We start from the raw sequence: 14,847 nt of genomic DNA on the forward strand, positions 1-14,847 counted from the left end.
GGTGGGATTAAACCTTCTCATTTGTTGTGACTCATCCCAGTTCTCACCTCCAAATGAAAACTCCACTTTCTCCAATGTCTGCGCAACAGCAGACCGCACACCAGTGGCATTATTTTCTTTAACTACTCATATACTGAGCTAATCATTTAATCTAGATATAATCTGTTGATTAACTGAAAATGGAAATCACCATTGGTCGTGGTCCTATGGCTCTTTAAGCACATCAAGAACCTAAGCAGACAAATTAATCCTGCAAAAAGCTACAGCTAACAGGCATGAAATGGTCTTTATCACAATATATTTAAAGCCTTTTTTATCTGCTTTATTCTAAGCTGCAGTTGGAGGTCATTTTAAAAGACGTTTTATCGAATGAAGTTGTCATAGTTTAAAAAAGAGGCCATATAAACACAGACAGAGATTAGTGTTGTAGTTTATCTGAAGCCTGTGCAACAAGATGCTTGACTCTATGTCTATCTCTGCATCATTATCACTTTCTTTTTGTTCCCTCAAGCATATTCATATCTTTGGACTCAGATCATATAAGTCTTTGATGGCTGTATCAGGCAGACAGAGAGTTTAAAGGACTGGATAAGACAGGATGCATGTTGCACTGTTAGATTCGTGGGAAAGAATAAGACGGAATAGCTGACAAGGTCACCTGATATGTCAGGATTGGTGGGGAATGTAAGCGATAGTGTTGGAGTGGCATGGCTTCCTGATTCACACATTACACAAGAGACAAAAAGAAGGTGTGCTGCATTCAAGTAGCATCCTGTTCTCAGGAAAGTGCTGATAATAAGTTTCCCAGTATATGTATTCGCAACACCTCAAATTCCAATGTTAGGTGTTTAGTTTACTGATGAAATTATGTTGAAGTAAGCAGGCAAGCAACATATAACATCATTCCTCTTTGACACCTGTTTAGATTGATAGTAGAGATAATAAAAACTGGTTGCCTATCTGTTTAAAGGGAAGAAGCTCAGCATGTTGCTGCAAGTTGGATGGCACTGAAGGGAATTTCCAGGCATTTATAGCAAACAGACTACAGATATGAATCACTGGGGATACAGTATGAAGAGATGTCAAAACGGATGTGTAGTGCAGCCATATCTGGCACAGTGCTTGCTAAAATAAATCAGTTAGATGGCCCAAAATCATAAATAAATAGTTCCAATTTTAGGAAAAATTCAGGAAGAAGATAGATAACACTCTGATATGTATCTAACCCATTTACTGGTATCCTGATTTAGTCTCCAGAGACAATGGCCTGTATTTTGATGCTTCCAGTGTATCAAGCAGATATCTGGGTCAAGACTTTTTATAAGCCATCGTTCATCATTTAATTTTAGTGAAATTACAAAAGGCTAATAAACAGTTAAATTGCTGTCAGACAAGCAACACCCATTTTATTATTATTATTGTCCATCCATTCACTTTCTTCGACTTCTCCAATCACATTTGCAAAGGGTCTGGAGTCGATCACAGCAGCCATACGGCACCCTGGATGGGTCACTAGTCTGTTGCAGGGCTAACACAGAGAGACAGACGACCATTTGCACTCACATTCACACCTATAGCCAATTTAGAGTCACTAATTAACCTAACCCCACTAACTGCATATTTTTGGACTGTGGGAGGAAGCCAGATTACCCAGTGAGAACATTCAAACTCCCCACAGGAAGTCCTCGGTCTGATGGTGAATTTGAACTTTGGACGTTCTTTCTGTGAGGAAACACCACCGCAACACTGTGGTTCTGAATTAAATGCAGAAAAGCAGACAAAAAGATAAAACAGTTTCAAAGTGGTCACATTTTACCAGAGTGGGGTGACAATGTTGTCCAGTGAAAGCACCCTTAACCACACAGCCAGATGAAAACTCTCATTCAAACATTGGTTACATTTTACCAGGAGGTTCTCAGTCATCCAGGGGTTTGAAGCCTTGGATGAGGGCTGTTGTCCATTGGATCTTAAGTCCAACGCCAAACTGTGGAACATGTACGACCTTACACTGTACGTATCTTGGGACTATTACTGATTCAAGATTGAATTTTGACACAAACTGTGAAGCAGTATGCAGGAAGGGTTATCAGTGTTTGTTGTGCTTGCAGAAACTGTCCTCCTTTTGCATTGAAAAGATCATTATGACACTGTTTTATGGATGTTGTATTGAGTCAGTATTATCTTTTTCCTTGGTGTCATGGTACAGCAATCTATCTTTGAAGGACAGGAACAAACTGATGTAAACTGTGACCCGGTCAGGGAAGCTGATTAGTAAATCGCAGCTTAACCTAGACTCTCTGTATGTCAGACTGTTGAAGAGGATGGCCAACTTCATCTTAAACAATGGTTCACACCCCTTGTTTGGGGAATTTAAGTTTCCCTTCCCTCTGCACAGAGGTTTGCAGTGTTACAGAAACACAACTTAGTCCCAGCTGCTATTGTTCATCTGAATAATTTATGGCAAATTGTGCTCACATCTATTCCATTTATTTATGTATTTTGAATGGAAATCTGTTTATTTATTTTAGCATTTTAAGCTTACTATAAATGCTATAACTGACTCCAACTGCCATCCACGTTCGAGTGACTTTTCAAAGAGAGCACAGGCACCCAACTCTCCAAGTTCTGTCTGCAAAACTGGAAAATCCACGTTTTTCTGCTGATACCTGAGAGGTCTTCTTGTGAATTGTACTTTGCTCTGTGACTGTCTGTGCTAGAATTCAAAAATGAATAGAGATGTATTATGAGAAGAGTAACTGCAGGTCTAAATAATTCCATGAACAGCAAGAAGCAGGACAGTGTGTTGTGGTCTGCACGGAAATTTGCAGTCAGAGGTGCAAGAAGGCTTATCAGTAATGCCAGCCAAAGGTGTCAGATACTGCAAAATGCATGGATACCACATACAGCCTTCTGTTTTGCTTTCTACGTCTTAAAGGCAAAATGAAACTAGGGTGATATTTTGATCCGAAACAAAGAACAAATATTTCCCCAGTGTGGTGAACTAAAAGTTGAGGTATTCAAAAACAGCCCTCGACTTGATGGAAATTATTTAGCTGTAGCACCTTTAACACACAAGATTTACATGTTGACAACACCATGGCAACTTTTCTGTTTCTTTTTCTCTCTTAGCTCTGAATATTTGGCCTCCGATCTCAGGAGCATTACTCATGCAGTTCTGAGGGCTGAGGCTTGCTGTAATGATGTTTCCCATCCCCTTATTTCTCCTACTTCTCTTTTTTTCACTTCTCTTTGAGGCACTGAAAGATATAAGCTTCTCATAAGTTAACTGTATTTTCTGGTATTTGACTAAATCCTGATAAGTCAAGTGTTTAAATCTGGTCATGAAGTTTTACAACAAAGGGAGCCTGCCATAGATCATTTTGTTTAATGACTGATGTTTGAGTTTTATTACAGGGTTCAGCCTCAAACTAAAAAAGCCACAAAATAGATCCATTTAGGTCCAGTCATCACCATCTTCAGGGTGAAAGTGAATCAAACTGATCATTGTTACGCTTTGAGCCCAAGATGCCCTTTTAAGATGTGAAAATATTTTGCAGCCTTCTGCCCCGGAGACAGCACGCCTGCCACAGACGAATGACGGTGCAACAAGCCATGACACCCCATCCTAAAACAGTCTTCCACCCCAGCAGGCCACTGCCATCCTGGGAGGTCACCAGAATGCCAGTCATTCATTTCGAGCCTCAGCATGTGTGCCCCCAGCAAATAGCTGCGTTCCTCTGCTGCTGAGGCTGCACATAGCATGTGATCTGATGGCTGGCTTTGGCCAGCAGCACCGTGGAAAGAGAGCGAGAGAGAGAGGGCTCTGTGTCTGCGTACAAGCTCAGCAGCTCTGAAAATGTACCAGGGGCTTTCCATGGTCCAGGAGCAATGAGGGGAATGCAGGCTGGGGATGCTGAGGGGGGGGTGAGGGTTCAGTAAGGGGTGAAAAGAGAGGATGAGCAGGTAGATGATGGAGTGGCTTAGCAGTGTGAAAAGCATTGGGGTGTGATGGAGTGATAGGAAGCTTTATTTGAGCCCTTAGCTCTAAGTTAAGCAGAGCAGGTATTTATAGGTGGCGGCACTGTGGTGCAGTGATTAACGCTGCCGTTTCACAGCGACAACAAGCACTGGCCTTCTGTGTGGACCTGTGCTTCCTCTCACAGTCCAAAGACATTCACATTAGGTTAACTAAGAATTCAAAATTGGCCCTAGATGGAAATGCGATCATCAGTGTTTGTCAGTCTTTCAGCCCTGTGCTCAACAGACAACCAGGGTGTACACCACCTCTAACCCTATGACAGCTGGAGTAGGCTCCGCCCCTGCACGACCCTCAATTGGAAAAGTCATTTGGTTAATAGACAGAAAATGGAGGTATTTATGGAGTATGGTTTCCCAGCATAAAACGTGGTATAAATTGACATGGCAGGTGTCTGAAGTTTAATGCTTTTCAACTGGCACAAACGAATTGTGCAACAAATGTGGAGTTTATTCAGTATTGTGCAACACTGCACTGCATATTGGGTAATAATAGACATTACGCTACCAACCTTTGGCTTACTTTATTAGTTTGTGGTTTAAAAGCACGATTTAATAGTTTCAGAGTATTTTTTAGAGTATTACATGATAATTATACTTCTAAATATTATTATTGTTCTCTTATAGTTTTAACTTGTGTTTTTTTACATTTATGTGTTAACTGCTAGAATAAACCTTAGCGTAATGTATGTCTTCCCCATATTTTAACATTTATTCCACCACGAGGAATATTTAGGGGCTTTTAGAGGTTTAATGTTTAAACGCGTGTCAGAAGGGAAATAAGACCTAATTTGGTTTATATAAATAAACACATAAAACCAAAATTGGATGGGGAGTAAAAGATAATCTATCTGAAGCTGTTTTGGATGGTACTTCATGATTTTAGGAACTGATAGGAATGTTGTGTTATTACAACTTCCATTGAAGAGATAAGGAAACAGTTATCGCGCCTTCACTGTTAACACATATCATAAAGATTTTTTCAAGGAGTTAACTCCATCTGTGGCAGCTTGTTTTTCTGCCTGTCAGCTTGTTTGCAAATCAAAGAATTTCTAACAGTATCATCCATTATCTTCCTGATGACTTTCAGCTTTGGCATTACTACCAGTAAGTGACGATGATTCAGCTGTCAGATATGTTAATGGTAGCAACTCCAGGCCTGGACGTGTCTGCTGACACACAGAGGCTGTATTGTGTTGACTAAAAGAAGGCCATTGTCTTATTTCGCACAGAAAGTCTATTTTTAAGGCCGAATGGAGAAGCGAGGGGGGGAAAATATCTCCTCCTGTGATGAATTTAACCGGTCAGAAATATGCAATGGAAAAATTTTGACTCTATTTAAACTTCATGAAATGTCATACTGTGCATTGACCCAGATAGATAAAGCTGTGAGCATCAGCTGTGCTTGAACTGTGTAGTTTATACTCTTTCAAAAAAAAAAGGTACAATCTGTAACATGTTTGTCAGGCTGATTGAACGTTATTACGTCTGTCTCCATTATGTACATATTTATCAAGTCTTTCAGCGATGTGGGCTTAATCATTTGAACAAAAACAGACTTTTTAATCTAATCCTAGCTTACATTCACGTTGCTTTACTTTGGAGAAAACGTCATTCCTCAGTGTTTCAGTTTATGACACTGAACCAGGTGATCACTTAGCTGTAAGAATCACTAACATTTACTATATAACACCTAATTGTGAATGATCCTTGAGAATGAGTCTCAAATATGTCTGCTTCTTTAAACCTCCAACCAGCTGCATTCGTTTGAATTTACTTGGAACAAGTCCTTTAACCTCTAATGCCATTTTCTCCAAATGTGCCATATGACACTGAGATTATGTTTGCGTTGTGATGACCTTGTTTCAACTCCTAAATGGCTTTTTTGGAGGCCTGGGAGCTCTCCCTGTTGCAGACATTTAAGAACTGGTGTCTGTAATTATAGTTTGTTCAAGTTTGGGGAAAATCACATAAATCTAACTTTGAAATTCTTTAGATAAGCCTTTTTATCCCAGAGGTTTTACGGTGATTTATATTTTCTAAACGTGGAGGCAGCAGAGTGAACTGTAAACATAATGTGATTTTCTCACAGCACCGCGAGTTTAGGGATCAATATTCACTCGCTTTTTGACTCCTAAATGTTCTTCTGTGTTTATAAGTTTCCAGCAGACTTTGTGTATTTTACTCACTTACATTGACTCATGCTTTATAATGGAGTTTTTCAGTGTGCTGAAACAAAAATGTAAAGTTGTGAACCATAAACAAAACAAAGGAACTGTGGCTTTCTCTCAATTTCTCATGTAGCGATTTAGATTACATCTCTAGTCCTTTGTGGCATTGGTAAATCATGCAGCACTGCTCTCTAATCTCCTGATAGCCCTTCTATTGGCAGGTCTCACTACTCAAGAGCTCAGTAACACGTCCAGGCAGCTGTTTTGAAGCATCTATTCAAATTAATGATGAGAAAGACATAAATGATTTTGTCAGATAATGGATATAGTAACCAAAGATACTTTGTAATTACAGTGTGCAGCCACTAATCCAGCCAGGGGGGCTGATAAGCCGGTGTACTCCGGTGTACTTGCAGTTCCCAAGCGGGACAGATAAATGGGGAAGACTGCATCAGGGAGGGAATCCAGTATAAAATCTTTGCCAAATCAAACAAGCTAATCATCAAGAATGAGATTTCATGCTGAATCTGCTGGAGGTCAGGTTAACAATGACCAGCTGTGGTGCTGTTGGCTAACAGTGTGCTAATGGAAACTCCTATTACTGGTGTAGGACAAAGGAAGGAGAGAAAGAGAAGGAAAGGCAGGACTGTGGAGGTGAGAGTGGTGACTATGTGAATGTAGGGCTCATGACTGGTAAAGGAAACAAAGTTAGAGATGGAAGGTGGATGTGCAGAGGAGAGATAGTTGATGGACGAAAGATGTTGACTATGTAGTGAATCAGGGCATACAGGAAGATGCCATGGATACGGTAAGATGGAGATCAGGGCATACAGGAAGATGCCTGCCATACTCAGAATGGATGATGAATGCATGCTTTATCACTGGATGATTCAAGTTGAGTGTTTTTGTTCTGTGTTTAGCCTCCTAAAGAAGAAGATAGGCATGCATTCTTAACTATTTGGGCAGAATGACCTGATGATGTAAAACAAAGAATTACCAGATATTTTTTTAACCTAATTTTTGTTTCTATGAAAAGTGAGATCACATATGAGGATATTCCTTGTGATTGACAAGTTGAGTGTTTTTGTTCTGTGTTTATAGCAGGCCCATCTAAACTAACGTATTTTTCACATAACTCATGTGATGAACACATATGTGGGGCAACTCTAACGTTCACATACTCAGATGAACACACAGGGGGCAACTCAGGGATCGGTATGTTGCTCAAAGATACAGCAACATGCAAACTGGAGGAGTCAGGGATTGAACAACCGTCCTTCTGACAGTTTCTTAAGCAGGGACAAAGGTGTCTCTGTGCACTAAACACACAAATAATCACTCCTGTTATACTTTCTGCTGAAAGTAGGTCGGTCCAGAGTGTACTTAGTGAGATGGCAATGTTGTGTATCCATGGAGTAGTCCAGTGATTGTGAAATGTACAACACTTACACCCAATCAGACACTAGTGTAATTCTAGACTCAGCTATTACAATGCCTCCTCGCTTGTAGCACCCAGATTGAAACCAAAGGGATGGCAAAAACGCTCAGCTTGAGACTTCCCAGTAGTATCTTGCTAAGCAATAGGTGACTCCATTCGTGTTGTGTATGGGTAAAATTATCAGCTTATTAGCAAGTTGCACTAGCTGGAGGAGCTGAGGGACATCTTTTAGTATAATTCAATGCTCAAGAGACAAAACATCACCCCCTTTTCACCCAGCGTGAGTGCTCATGTCATCAGTGCTTTTAATTAAAAGAAGTCAGGCCATGAGTATTCACTTTTAAGTATTTTTAAACAAGTTCAGTAGATATTATTTTCATCCACAACACTCACACAAGCAAAAAAATAAGAGCAAACATTAACCGTGCTACATTTTTCACTGGGTGCAGCACGTGTCACCAATGGCCAGCTCACAGTGTGCAGAGGAATGCCCAGCATCTGTTCCCCTTCTTTCTCCCCCATATAATTCTCACTCAGGAGGAGTTAGTGATCACAGGAGACTCTGTTAGCACTGCTGTCCCAAAGCAAGAATGCAAACAGCCGAAGCGCTCTTCCAAGAATCCCCAGTTGAGGACATTTCTGGAATGTCCTAACGAGCCTTCTCCGCTGTGTTTACAGTTCCAGACCGATGGAAACCCTGCAATCTGCCCCGCCAGCGTATCATTATCTGGCCTCCTCAGGGGACACGCAGAGGAAAAGCAACAGTTTGAGAAGTTTTCTTCATCCTAACCAAGGGTTCAGATGTTTTCAGAGCTGACCATACTACTCTAAACAGAACAAGAAAGACAGAGACGAGATTCAACCACACACACTGACTTCACGAATTTTAATAAATTGCTGCAAACCGCTTCAAATTAGTGAGACAATGAGAAAAATAGCTGGAGCCCAGGAGCATGTCAGTTTTAATCCTCGTGTGTCGTGGTTGCTCAGCATGTTAGCCGCTTTGTGCACAGGAAAAAAGAAATGGCATTGTTTCAGTGAAGAAAAAAGGGCAAAGAGATCATTGTTTCTGACTTAAAACCACTATTAGGTTACAGCTCGAGCATCACTCAAAGCAGGAAGGAAAAGTGGCCATGACATTTAACTAAGAGTGGAAACTTCATGTCAGGAGGGAGAAGAAGGCAAATTTATCTTGGCAAAATTGGAGAGGCATGTGATACAGCTGCTTGTGTGTGTGTGTGTGTGTGTGTGTGTGTGTGTGTGTGTGTGTGTGTGTGTGTGTGTGTGTGTGTGTGTGTGTGTGTAATAGCGTGCTCTGATCTACCTCAGAGAATATCAGAAAACAAATAAGACTTTTTGACTTTAGACCGCTCTTATGCAACACAGGAATGTTGGACGAAGACCAACATCAGAGAAATTGAAGTAACAGAAAACTTTTATATTTACTCTAATCAAACAGATGTGTAGTAAGTAGTCATGAAGTTTTTCACGTTATAAACTACTTATGATATCACACAGAGGACTGAAACCTGTCAGGTTGCAAGTAGTGCCACTGGTATCTTAAAATAATTTAGACAGCCGTGCTATTTTGTAGATCCAATGTGAGAGTTAAGTATTGATTTAGTATGAGTATTGGGTTATTATTGGTAATGAAACATGTGTCCATCCGTCCGTCCATCCATCCATCCGTCCATCCGTCCATCCATCCATCCGTCCATCCGTCCATCCGTCCATCCATGATCCAACATCTCATCCATCCAATCTGTTTCCATCCGTCCATCCAGTCGTTTTAGCCCATCTGTGGTCCATCATCCATCTATCAGATCAGACATTTTCCATCCATCCATCCATCCGTCCATCCTGTCCATCCATCCATCCATCCATCCATCCATCCATCCTTCCATTCCATCCATCCATCCGCCCATCCGCCCATCCTGCAGTGTGGAGTAGAGGATCCAACAACTTCCTGCAAAACCAGGCTCCTGCAGTGTGGAGTAGAGGAAAAACAGGTTTTAAATGAATACAAGGCCCTTGAAGCCACCAACGAACAGTCATTGGTTTCATTGTGGTTAATGTAAGTACCACATTTTGAAAGAAGAGTCTCTATAACAGAAAAATATCATTTCTGTTACTCTGTTATTGATTTTATTCGCCTGTGGGAATGAAGTACACCACTTTTTAAACAAAGTTCAGCCATCTAAAAATGATTATCCAGACTTACAAAAGCCCATCTAGTCCACAAACAAGCACCACATAACAACCTTACCTCGTACAGGATCAAAATTATGAAGAGAAAAACTCAAATGTAATTGACTTCTCCCTCCATTACTGTCACATCTGTTGAGGGCTAGTCTTATAGCTACCCAGCTGTTGTGCATTTAAATACATGTATAACGTTTTATTAGAACCTTCTGCTTTATGCAGTCATAAATCAGAAGTTTTTCCCTGTGTGGAAAACACAGTCGAGAGTGACGGATTACGTTTCAGTGAAGAAAAGGGAAGTCTTTTCTCTCTTTAACTAGCTCACATGTGGTGAAAAGTAGACCCTCGACTTTAGATTTAACCCAAGAAAGGACAATATTTAACTTGTTTAATACATGTGTGAACACTGCAATCACTGGCCACTTTATTAGGTACACCTGTTCAACAGATTGTTAATGGAGATATGTAATCAATCATTCATATGGAAGAACCTCAGTGCATTTAGGCATGTAGACATCGTTACAATGACCTACTGAAGTTTAAACTGAGAATGAGTATGAGGAAGAAAGGTGATTTGAGTGATATTGAATGTGGCATGGGTATTGGTGCCAGATGGGCTGATTTGAGTATTTGACAAACTGCGGATTTACTGGGATTTTCCCACACATTCATCTCGGGGGTTCAAAAAAATATCTGAAAAGTAGAAAATATCCAGTGAGCAGCAGTTCCCTGAGCAAAAATACCTTGTTGATGCCAGAGATATGGGGACAATAGCCAAACAGCTTTGAGCTGATTGGAAGGTAATCGTAACTCAAACAACCACTTTTTACAGTCAAGTTATGCAGAAGAGGCTCTCTGAAAGCCAGAGGTGGGAAGTAAAGAAGTACAAATACTTTGTTGTGGTACTTAAGTAGAATACAGTACTGTAATTTACTTGAATATTTTTTTCCTGACTATTTTTTACTTTTACTCCCTAAACAAATACCTGTACTTTCTACATTTTCAAAACAGGCTTGTTACTTTTGGTTTAACCCACAGGCCTTCAAACATTAAACCGATTTAAGTCTGAACAGTAACACATGAGAGGCAGTCCTGTTCGTGTATTAATCACCAGAGGATGTCGTATAAAAAGAGATCAAAGAGGCACAAGCCTTTGCTAAAGTCAGGAGTTAAAGTGGTTCGTGTTGTCTTTTTTCTTTTTCTTTTTTTGGCACAACAGTGGTGGTACTTCAGCATCTAGCTAGCCCTACAGAAAATGAGCGAGCATAAAGGGAGAGAAGGGAGGGAGAGGGAGAGAAAAGAAAGACGCTAACTTCACTCAGAGATGGAGAAAGATAAGAAAGACAGGACAGGAGAGGAAGAAACAAGGTTAGATTTAAAGGTAAGGACTACTCAGTGGTGTCTGATACACTGGAAATGTAAGTTCTCATGTTTTAAAATCAAATATTGGGTCTGTTTATGTGACATTTTGGCAAACTGAGGTAGATTAACTGTGTTATTTAAAGGTTTCATGAAAAATACTCAGCAGGTTAGTGCAGAATAAATAGGTTAGTTTGCTGTATTGTAATGGACTTAAAGTAAAGAACAGTGTGTGTGACTGGTGTGCAATGGCTGTCTAGTATAAAGACAGCATAAACAAGAGAACTCATGAAACATCTGCTTACACCTTGTTAAATTCAGATGTATAAATCTGTAAAGAAGAGCACGTCAGCTGATCACAACTGATACATTAAGAGGTCTCAATAGAAATTACTGTTAGTTCTTTTCCTCAGGCTGAGCCATTAAAACTGATTTTAGACTTCCCCCACCCACCGAATCCCACTGTAACCCCTGACTGTACACATTTTCCTGTTTAGTGGCAAAGCAAATAGAGCTTCTTTTTTTTAATTGTCCTACTTTTTCTCTGCTGTGCTGTTTTACTAAATGATTCAACATGAGTAAATTTATTAAAATTTAAATTTAGATTTAAATTTAGAAGTAAAGTCTTTATTCCCATCTACTGATACTATTTTATTATTACATTAATATGTCACAAGGCTCAGTTAGCTTTGCACAACAATAGCTAGTAGAAATGTCCTCCAAAAAGCTGCTTTTAACTTTCTTTGAGTACATTTGAGAGACTGTACTTTTTCACTTTTACTTGAGTACTTTTCAACACTAGTATCTCTACTATTACTTAAGTACGGAATGGCTAAAAAATAAGAGTTTGAGGCAATGTTTATGTTCTTAAAACTGACAATGGAAGATCAAAAAACATTGCCTGATATGATGAGCGTTAAAATTTTGTTCTAACATTCAAATTTAGGTGGCAGGGTTTGGGCCTAAGCTTGGATATGTCCTGCTTTGCATCAACAATTTAGCCTGCTGGTGGGGTAATGTGTGGCACACATTGTGCCCCATTACACCAAATGAGCATTGTTTAAATGTCGCAGCCTACCTGAGTATTGTTGTCCTCCCTTTATGACCACAGTGTGGCTACCTTCTGACAGCTGCTTCCAGCAGGATAGTGCACCATGTCACAAAGCTCACACTGGTTTCTTGAACATGACAATGAGTTCATTGTACTCGAATGGCCTCTACAGTCACCAGATCTCAATCCAATACAGCACCTTTGGGATGTGGTGGAACAGGAGATTCTTATCATTGATGTGCAGCTGGAAAAACTGTGTGATGTTATTATGTAAATATGGACCAAAATCTCTGAGGAATGTTTCTTTGTTGAATCTGTGCATGTAGACTTAAGGAACCAGGGGGCTCAACTTGGTACTAGCAAGTTGTACCTAATGAAGTGGCCAGTGAGGCAGAAAATCACTAATGAGAGGGCAGAGCTTACAGCCCTAGCAGTCCATACAAATGAAAGACAATGAGCTTTTGAGATTGTAAATAAAAATGCCTGTGGGGAAGTTAACACCTATCAGAAGATAAACTATGGGTGTTTAGGTCTATATACACAGCTATGACCCACATTCACGTAGTTCATAGCTGTGCAATGTTAGTTTAGTCATTTAAAAGATTGCTCATTACTCAGTGTGTTAAAAATGGTTTCTTTTATTCGCAGTGGTGCTGCTGTTACTCAGGGTTTTAAAGAAGTAGCACATTCTGCTCCGAAGTTTCATGCCAAACCTGAGCAGGGCCCCTTGCAATTTCCTGCCCATAACAATAGTGCGAACAAAGAGCGAAGGGTCATGACTGGAAGTCGCAGAGGCTTCAGCTCTTTAGACCTGGACTGCCGTGGCCCAGCAGGAACACACGCTGGAAAGCTGCCCACAACTTTAACTTCTCCAAAGAGAGAGGATGCCCAAAGCGTGGGAATTTCACTTATCATATTTTTCCAAAGAATTCCTGGCCTGTGATGAACGTAGTTGTAACAGGATGCGTGTGTTTAGACAATTTAACCTTTTGACTTCACACTGAGTGACACAGAAAAGTGGGTGTAGACACGATTCTTGTGCCTATTTGTTTTTTTAATCATTGCTCAATCATTTTCAAAAACGTAAAACTCTCATCTGAGAAACATCCAGTCTCGCCAAATAAACGCTAAAACATTCCCATTACAAGTGTGATGAAACAGGGACACAATTACAGCGGCTTAGAATAAAGAAACATCTTTAATATTTGTTTAGCTTGCTACCAATAGCGAAACAATGATCCAGTGTTTGAGGTTTTTGAGAAGCAGACATAATAAGGCCATGACCTAAGCCTTAAACAACACATTACTAATACTCCAGATAACGTCTGTGACCTCTCCTCCTCATTAGACATCATATAGGAATGCCGTGAAGCAAGAAAAATGGTATGTAAAGCTTGAGAAGAGATATGATGCAACACAGGAGATGAGACACAATCAGACCTTTAAACCACAACACTACTCAGTAGACAACAGACACACAAAACATCTGTGTGATTTTACACAAAAACATGACTTCTTAGCAGATTTCTGCCTCTTAAATTACACTGAAAATTTACATGTAATCCTGTTATTTAAATTTTGGGCACGGATATTTCTTGAGTTCGGCGGCCTTTCGTAATGCTGATTTTACAAGTCACCAACAGTTACAGCTGTGACATAAATAGAATCAACAATAGAGTATCTTCATCTGAAATCTATTTGTGGTGTAATGTTATCACTTGTATGGGGAAATGGTGCTTTAGCCTAAGATCAAATCTCGGCAATCCCCACTTCACTACAAGCTCAGACATTGTTTTGTGGGAGAAAATAGCCTACTTCCTGCTATCATGCTGAGGTGAGAATTATGTTCCCGTACAAAGCCTCAAAAACAGGTGGGATCCACCTAGTGGCGAGAAGATGTTTTTTCCCCCCTGGACAGAAAAGCTCTTTGAATGTTTTATCAGTTTCTTCCATGTGGTCTTTTATGTGGCTTGCACCCACCCCCAGGAGGACAGTGTGTTAGTAAATCTCAAGTAAAAACATTACTTACACTGTAAAAATTAAGACACCTGCAGCAGTGCCAGAATTTGACATTCCCAGGCATAAAATGTTTCTCTGTTTTCTCCGCAAACTTTTTCTCTTCTCCATGTCAGATACTGACTTCCCTACAAAGGCACAGAGGCCTCAAGTATGCAAGATGTTTCATGAACCATTTGGAAAGCAGGCTGATAAATAAACAGAGCTGTACGTTCACAGACACACACACACACACTGCAAAGAACATGTTTCTCATCCTCTGTTTTGGGTCTGTAGGAGCTCTGAGCCATGGCAACCGAATACCGAGGGGAGAAAAATTTGCCTGGCTGAGCTCCATCCTTCTGGCACTCATGCTAAAACTCATGAATAGCATGACAAAAACAACATTCCTCATTGAAGTGATATAGTCCTGAAGGAATTCCTGTTAAATAGAGGCATTTCTCAGTGTGCATACCTCATTGTATTGAAACCATGTGGCGTAACGTGTGAATGTGAATTCTACTGCAGATCCAAAGCAGTGAGAGAAAATGACTTTGGGCGCATGCAGACATTTGCATTGTCTGTTTTTCTTTGTG

This window comes from Oreochromis aureus, linkage group 18 (assembly GCF_013358895.1).
Source record: "Oreochromis aureus strain Israel breed Guangdong linkage group 18, ZZ_aureus, whole genome shotgun sequence".
In the NCBI taxonomy this organism is placed as follows: domain Eukaryota; kingdom Metazoa; phylum Chordata; class Actinopteri; order Cichliformes; family Cichlidae; genus Oreochromis; species Oreochromis aureus.